Below are 8363 nucleotides of genomic sequence, written 5' to 3' on the forward strand. Positions count from 1 at the left end.
TTGAGCGTGCAGGAAGGCGCAGAGAGAGTAGGGATTATAAATGGAGAAAGAGAGCATGGCAGGACTGGCAAGGTTGTCAGAGGAATCGTACAGGTGAAGGAGGTTAGGGTGTAGAAAAAGACACAACCCTGTTGTTTTGTCTGTCTGGTTCAAGGGATCTTGTGCCAGATTAGCACAATTATTCCGTGTGCAGCTTTAACTGCATCAGCAAATAATCAATCGCGGCCCATAAATTGAAAGCCAAGCCTCTCTGTATCTGTGGACCACATCACTTCCTCGCCTCAGAACCAAAAGTGGGTCCATCCTCGTGTTCCTCGCCCGAGGAAGAGAGGAAAGGGCCCAGGCGCTGGAGGAGGGTAAATATTTGTTTTGTGGTCTCTCCGTTGAGCTCCAGACCTCTGTGTGCCTCTTAAGAAAACTTTCTCCCGCACGGGAGCAACTAAAGCAAACAGTCCCACATCATGCCGTCTGGCTCGCCGCGGACCCTCGTGTGTTTGTTTGTTCAGTCAGCCGCCATGACAGACGGAGGAACACTGGAGAGGAAGAAATCTGAAGAACGAGAGAGAGAGAGAGAGGGAACAAGAACTGGAGAGCAGGAGGAGGAGGAGGTTGGGCTGTTTCATGAGATAGACGACTGATGGAGGACTACACCACAGATGGTGCGCTTGTCCTATTCCCAAAAGCTTTGCTCTCTGCAGACATGGGGTGAACAGTGTTTAAAAATAATTCTAAGCATATGTTGTAACCTGCTTGGTGTCTGCAGAAGATGAAATGCACCACACAGGAAAAACAGGAGTGAGAGAAAATTTAGGGATGCTTCACTGGTCCTTATGTTGGGGCATCACCTTCGTGAAGTACGCGCTTCAACAAAAACAAAAAAAAAACTCTTTCTGAAACAGAAAAATCTACTAATTGTCTGCACCAAATTTAAGAGATTTGCTCTTAATTTAGCTCTTTCATTCTGAAGCTTTTCATGTGAATTACTTGAATGAAAACCAGTGTCTTAAGGCAACGATCCATCTGTTTGTGTGTGTTTGCGTGACTCCCTCCTCCCTGCAGCTCAGGCCTGTTTTGTTGTGTGTGTGTGTGTGTGTTTGGGGGGAGCAGAGGGGTTTGAAGGAGCAGATCAGAGGACGCTGTAGAGGCTCACTGAGCACTGGGGTGAGATTAGCTCCCTCACAGAGGAATCAAACTGACCTGGGAGGCATGCCATCAGAAGGACAGATGGATAAGAACTATTGACCTGCTGACCTGCATCAGATTCTCACTAACTCATGCTAATTCGCATGCAAATTGGTACAAATGCCCACTCTGACTTTTTCTCTCCTTGTCTCTGTTTCGCCCTTTTTCGTTACTACTTGCACACATATTCCACAACATATATTTTGCATGCATACAGAGACATATAATGCATATGCACAAACACATAGACGCACACGCATAAACACGGCAACATGCAAAAACATTCTCCCTTGTGGCATGCCCTCATGGTGGTCGGTTGCACTTCTAAAGGCTTAATCTGTTGGGCCCACCTCCCTGGTTAAGAGAACAAAGGCCCCTCTCCCCTGACACAAAGGGAGCTCACACACCCCTACACACACGTCCGATTTCAGCCCCAGACGGACCACCCATCCTTGAAGACCATTGCCTCACACAGGGAGGGGAGACAGCAACAACGGCTGCGTATCAATGGCCACAGTGTCGAACAACTCCACTTAGGTCGTACCAGACATTAAAGTCTCCTTTCTGTTTTTCCCAGAGTGGCCAGTTCACACACTCTTTGGGGGCATTTTGTTTTTGTGGTAGAAAAGGCAATCAAGGGACACCATGTTGAGGAGACCCTGGCAGGCTTTGATCCGAAGGTGTGCTGGGATATGTGGTCTCAGTGGTGGAGAGATTAGATTGTCTCACCACTGAACAGAATTATCGCCATTCTTGAAAAGAGAAGGATCAGATAGCCAGTTTTGCCTTAAAGAGCAGCTACCCAGTACACACTTTAAAGGTCAGTAGATGCTGCATCGGAAGATGTCAGTCATGCTTAAAATGACAGTTTGCATTACGCAGCCAGTCACACACTCTGCTGTGTTCTGTGTTGATTCAATTCTCCCTGCCGTATTTTTAAATGTAATTGCATGCTTTTTTGTGGAGCCTGAGGTCGAAGGGAAGTTGCCATCCCAGCTCGAGTCTCTTCTAACCTCTCAACTATGATCTGTTCATATTAAATGTCAGGCAACACTGTTGGACCCTTTAGGAGAGCAGAGTGGATGAGAACAGCCAACACTAAAATGACATTATATTTATAAAATATTATGCAATCCAATAGGGGATTCAGGTCCCTCTGTAGATAAATCAGCAAAGTACAGACGTGTGGTTTCGTTTAAGATGCTCAATGTAACCATGACGCTGAAACTTAAATCCCAGCTGGCAACCTTCGCATGTTAGCGGCCCCCTCTGTCGCTGTGCTTCCTGTGCTTCCTGTGTTTGGGAAACACACGTATTAGCCTGATGCTATTATTCAGCTCTGACTCCAAAAAAACTAGAATGCTGGGAAAAAAAATAATAAAACAAAATGTGATAGTTTGACTAAAAACAACGCAAAGACAAATTATTTAATTTATTACTTATAAAAAGTTGGGACAGGAGTGACAAAAGACTGAGAAAATTGTGGAACACTCCAAAAACCCCTGTTTGGAACATTCCACAGGTGAACAGGTTGATTCACAACAGGTGATAGTATCATGATTGGGTATGAAAGGGGCATCCTGGAAAGGCTTAGTCGTTCACACGCAAGGGTGGAGCGAGGTTCCCCACTTTGTGAACACATGATTGTATAAAGTATATTACTATAAACCATTGCTGGTAAACACTGTTTGCAAAATATTGCATTCTGTTTTAATTTACATTTTATAGAGTCACAGCTCTTTTGGATTCGTGGTTGCTATCTGTATGTTGAATGCAAGCTGTTCATCTTAGCTTAGCAAAAACACTGAAAACAAGGGGAAACAACTAGCCTAGCTCTGTCTAAAGATAACAAAAGCTACCTACCAGCACATCTCAAGTCCACTGATCAACAGGTTGTGTCTTTTCAGAAAGCAATTCTCAGCCTGATGTCTGGGATGTGGCGACCTTGCGCTGACAACACAACTCCAGGAAGTAGATGTGCCCGCCCAAGGAATAGTCCAGCTCTTATTCCTGGTATAACCACAGCTTTTTACACTTTTGTTTTTGCATGTATTTAACAAACAAATGTGCACTGCATTCGTGAGCTTTAAAGGTGCTCCTAGGCAGAATTTGTTACCTGTGCACAGAACAAGGCTAGCTGTTCCCAGGCTTTGTGCTAAGCTAAAGCTAACCAGGCCCTAGCTGTAGCTTAATTACTGCGTAAGTATGAGAGTAGCATCAATCATCTCATTTAACTCTTGGCAAGATGGCAAATAAGTGCATTTTAAAATGAACCATTCCTTTTATTCAAACTCGCTGAATCTCCAAATACAAGTATGAATATTAGCTAGCAGACACTTAAATCACCTACAGTGCACTGTGAGTGCTAAACTTCACAGAAGCAATAAAATATTCCTCCTCAATAAAGGTAATTAGAAACTCCAACAGCAATTTTCTCAGTCTGCCTTTGATTACTCCTGTCTGAGGAAAAACTGCCTGACATGGAACAATTTTTCCACATGCTTTAAGGTTGTTTTTGGCTGTGAAAGGGTCCACACACAATCCAGTTATTTCTAGATGTTCATGTCGTGCACATCTTAATGATTGAACCAACCTTACCAGCAGAGACTCTCCTGGGCCCGCAAGCTGGATGTTCCCCCAGGGATCACGCCGCTGTGTGCCGTCGGCCTCGCGCCGCTCCGTTGGCTGAGTAACTGCATTTGTTTGAGCTGAGCTTTCTCCGCGTTTACTCACAGCCTCTGCCGAGTTGCCAGCCAGATCTCCATAATCCGCAAACAATTATCATATTTGCCTCAGCGGACGACTCAGGTTTTTGTTTACTGATTCAAAATTAACAATTTACACAGCTGGGTTTGTAGCGAACACCTTTCTCGGCTGGCAGCGCTCCATCTGGAAGCAGGACAGGAAGGTTGATGCTTGATAAATGAATTTTAAAAAATTAAGTAGACAAATTCAGTCATTTTTTGAATAAACTGAAGAATTTCTTAGATATGACAATAAGCAAAGTTAAGGGCAGAAACAAAAACTGGATTCAATGATTCAGCTTTCACTTTAGCAGCCAGTGGGATAGCAAAATACACAAGCAACATTAAAATGTATGTATGCGCATATAGAAAGTTGATGGTGTTAATTCTCCCTAAAAACAAGAATAATCAAATTGCTCACACTCATCTCGAAATGTCGACTCATAAACAGAAAACCTCGCCAGAAAACACAGATGAAGATATGTTTATAACGGTTGGAAAATTTTCGCAAGTGGCTCGACTTTGGGTTTATTTGCATTCATGAGCCGGCCTTTTCTGTGTCAGCTAGTGAGCAGTAATCACGTCCTTGTGTAAACCATGTTAAATGAGGCATAGTCGCAATGGTCATAAAACTGCCAAAGCGCAGAGAGAAAAGTACAAGATGACTTCTTAAGCTCGAGCAAACACATCTGAATTCCAAGTAGGCCTGGATGTCGTTTGAAATTGTATACCAGTGTCAATATTTAGTTTCAGTACAGATGACAAACAATACTTTTTTGATGCTTCATTTCAAGTGACAATAATAGACTTTTCTTACAGCTGTAGCACACCAGAAAGTGAGTCCAAGTGCAGGATCTTTTGACTGTTAATTCACAGTTATATATCTTACTTTGAGAAATATAAAACTCCCTTTTTACGTGTGAAAATGTGCAAAACGTGTATTTTTTGTCTGATCACGAAGCAGCTGTTTAAGATATTTTCCAAATTCTAAAATGATCTGATCAGATCAGGTAATATCTTATCCAAGATAGTAAATGAGGCGAAGAATCTGACTGAGCCTCAGTGCTTAACAGTTTCTGATGCTTGGAGCGAGAGCCACATTTTAGCCAGTCAGAAAAAAGTTTGTGAGCTCAATTATGAGACTGTCCACCCAAGAAGAAGGACAGCATCAGTCTTTTCAGGAGCAAAGGTGGAAGCCAGGTCACCGTTTCAACCCAAACATGTCTATGTTGGTTTTTTAGCACGACCACAATCATTGTAGAGTTTTAACCATATGTACTGTATTTTATTGTGAACATGACCGCACAGGTCCCCTAAGCTACACAAAGTACTTATTTAAACCCAAACCCTGGTCTTTCCCACCAAGTCGTTTTTGTGCCTAAACCAAACCAAGCTTTAAACAGAGTGTCGTCATGACAACGTTGTCAGGGATTTCTGTTGATGGTTTAGGAAGGCACCAACAAACTTGAGTGAAACGATGCTGACTGGGGCGCCCTCTCACTCCCACCGCTTCACACATGAACACATGGTCAGGACCCCTTGGTGGCACTTTTTAAGGTGTTGGACGCTATGTTATAAACCTGATCCCTTTTATTTTTCAACATGCAGGCTTCGAACAGACTGTTTTCACTCCCAATGCATCAAATGACGTAGTGTAAAGAGGTGGGGTGGCTGAGTGGATTAAGCACAGTGCTTTCACCCAAGAGCCTGGGGTTTGTGCCCGGGGCAAAACGAAAAGTGAAGGTTGATTTCTTTTGGAAGTGAAGTAACGTAACGTATGTCAGGAACATACGTAACTACCGTAATTATTTTAAGCCTAAAACTATTTTTCTAAATCTGACCATATAGTTTTGTTGCCTAAACTTAACCAAAGTGTGTCTGTTTCACAACACACAAGTGTTTATTATTGTTGTAAGAAAGCTTTATTTTGAATGTCTAACTGGTCGATGCTAACTGGGCGTTGTATATCTGTCATTGCTAACTCAACCGCGGAGCATGTTGAGAAATTATGCTAAAAGTGTAGCAAGTGCTTTAAAAAGTGTTGCTCAAGGTGGCATGGAGAAACAAGGTATTTGTTCTCAAATGTAATACTTTTATAGTAATCATTGCATTACTTGGCCTGCCCTGCAAACATACTGCAGGTCCAATATGAGCAGATATCAACTATCTATCACCTGCAGACTGTAAATGCATTTGTCAATGCTGTTTGGCCAACTGTGAAAGGGAGCAGGAGGATTTGGACACTGGATGTGTTGGGCAACAGGTATTATGCCAGCTCTGCCGACAGTGCCAAGTCATAAATCTGGGAGGAACTGTTTGGCATGCAACTCCCCGTATCAACCAGCAGATCTCTTGCTTATCGGCTGTGAGATTATGTAAAAACATGCACTCACTCTGGTCTGCTGAGCTGCCAGTGGCTGGAGTTGGGAAGAGGAGGAAGAAGGCATGGACAGAAAGGCAGAAAAGGGAAGGGGTGACAACAGAGACGCAGGAAACCTGAGCTCAAGAGAAAATGAGACAGCATGAAGAACACCAAGCAATTATTAGCGACACCTTCAGCCTATTCCACTGTTTCACCCGTCTATCTTCCTAATACGAACGGAAAAAACACTCACTTTTTCCCTCATGTCGCCCATTATTGCACCAGCAAAGCCAAATTCTAGTGAGTCACACTAGGATCCGCTCGGTAATTACACCAGAGAACTCATTCACCCTGAAGTGTTCATGACTGGTCATTTTAAATGACCACTAGCTTCTCTTCGTCTAATACTCCCCCCGTTCTTTAATCCCTCTTTTTTTTCCAGCTCTCTGCTTGGTGATGAGTTTGTTGTGTGTTGTTCTCAACATCAATGTCCCTAATGAGATGTGTATGTGCACTATGGCAGATTATTTAAAGATGTCAGTGAATCTGTGGGCACATCCTTCACAGGCAAATTATAAGCATTTAATGAAACGACAGAACAGCATTACCCTCGTTCCACGAGTTTGAAAGAGGAAGAAACCTGGACTGGAAAGACTGGACTACAAGCCTTATTTCTCTTAATAGTAATAATTCTTCACTGTCTGCGGTTCCTCGACACCTGGACTGATTTCAGTCACTGTTAAATGCTGAGTCACAAAACCAAAATAAAGCAGCTGATGACACACTCACATGAATCACTCCTTTTATGTTCAGTAACTAAGATTTTCATTTCTTTGGGAGGCTGGTATCATTGTGGGTCAATTACTGCTGTGTACTGAGCTTACATGCCGAGATAACACACTCATATCTGTCTATTAAATATGAAGCTACAGCCAGCAGCCGGCTATTTTAGCGTTATGGTGCACAGCCAAAGGGCAAACGTGCTGCAATGGCCCAAAACATTTCCATTAGGAGAACCACGCTGCAGCTTCAGAAGCGATGCCAATTCAAAAACACATACTAAAATCCAAAACATGTGCAGCAAACCGAAATGTGCTGCAAGTGAACAAACGTGCTGCAGGAATCAAAAACAAATATCTTAACCGCAAACATGCTGCAAACACAGAAACTCCAAATGCAACAGGATAACGCTGCATATCTAATGAACACAATGGAAGACCTCCAGGCCTCCAGGGGGAGCAGTCAGTGAAGCAGCTTGATTTTCAGGGGATATGAGGTTGTTGACTGGCAACCAAGTGAAATGCATCATTATCTTGAATAAAAACACAGATTTCTCGTGGGTTTGAACATTGTTGGAAACATTTGGGACAATATAAGTACATAACTCAACAAAATATGTAACAAATCAAGTCATTTTTAGATATTTTAATGAAGCAACATTAAATATCATTCCTCTATGATTATGTCCATAAACCCCTCATACTACAGGATCATCTGGGCGGATAATCTGTTCACACCAGCCTTGAATCCAGAGCGCCCTGTGAATGTCGGGATGTGTATTGGACCCAGAATCTGCTCAGTGATCCTCTACTGTGGGGCCAGCTTTAGATGAAATGGAAATCTTGTCATCTGCCTGTGGTTACGATGGCAAACATGAATCCCAAAATGCCAAGATGTGCACAACTCTTATGTTTGGAATGACTTTGCAGGAAAAGATTCGCAGTTCTGTGGATAAATAAAGGTTTTAAATAGACTGCTGGCAAAGATTCATGCTGTTTACCATGACTTCCATCCCACACACTGACTCTTGGCTAAGTCTGCACCCTGAGAGATTGGAAGATTGATTATGGAGGCCTGTGTGGGTGTCTCGTGTAAATACATGCTTGTCTTCTTCCTCATCATGGCCGTTCCTCAATCCAAACCAATGAGCCACTCTTTCCAGGAGCACAGGCTATTATTTTCTGGCCCAATTGCAGGGTTTTCATGCTTTTCCTTGTTGCATTCCAAGATAAAACGAGGTGACATTGACATCTTGGTGCCCTCTAAGTCTGTCTACGAAATGGAGCATGTGAACT

Source organism: Chelmon rostratus, chromosome 18, assembly GCF_017976325.1.
Source record: "Chelmon rostratus isolate fCheRos1 chromosome 18, fCheRos1.pri, whole genome shotgun sequence".
Classification (NCBI taxonomy): Eukaryota; Metazoa; Chordata; class Actinopteri; order Chaetodontiformes; family Chaetodontidae; genus Chelmon; species Chelmon rostratus.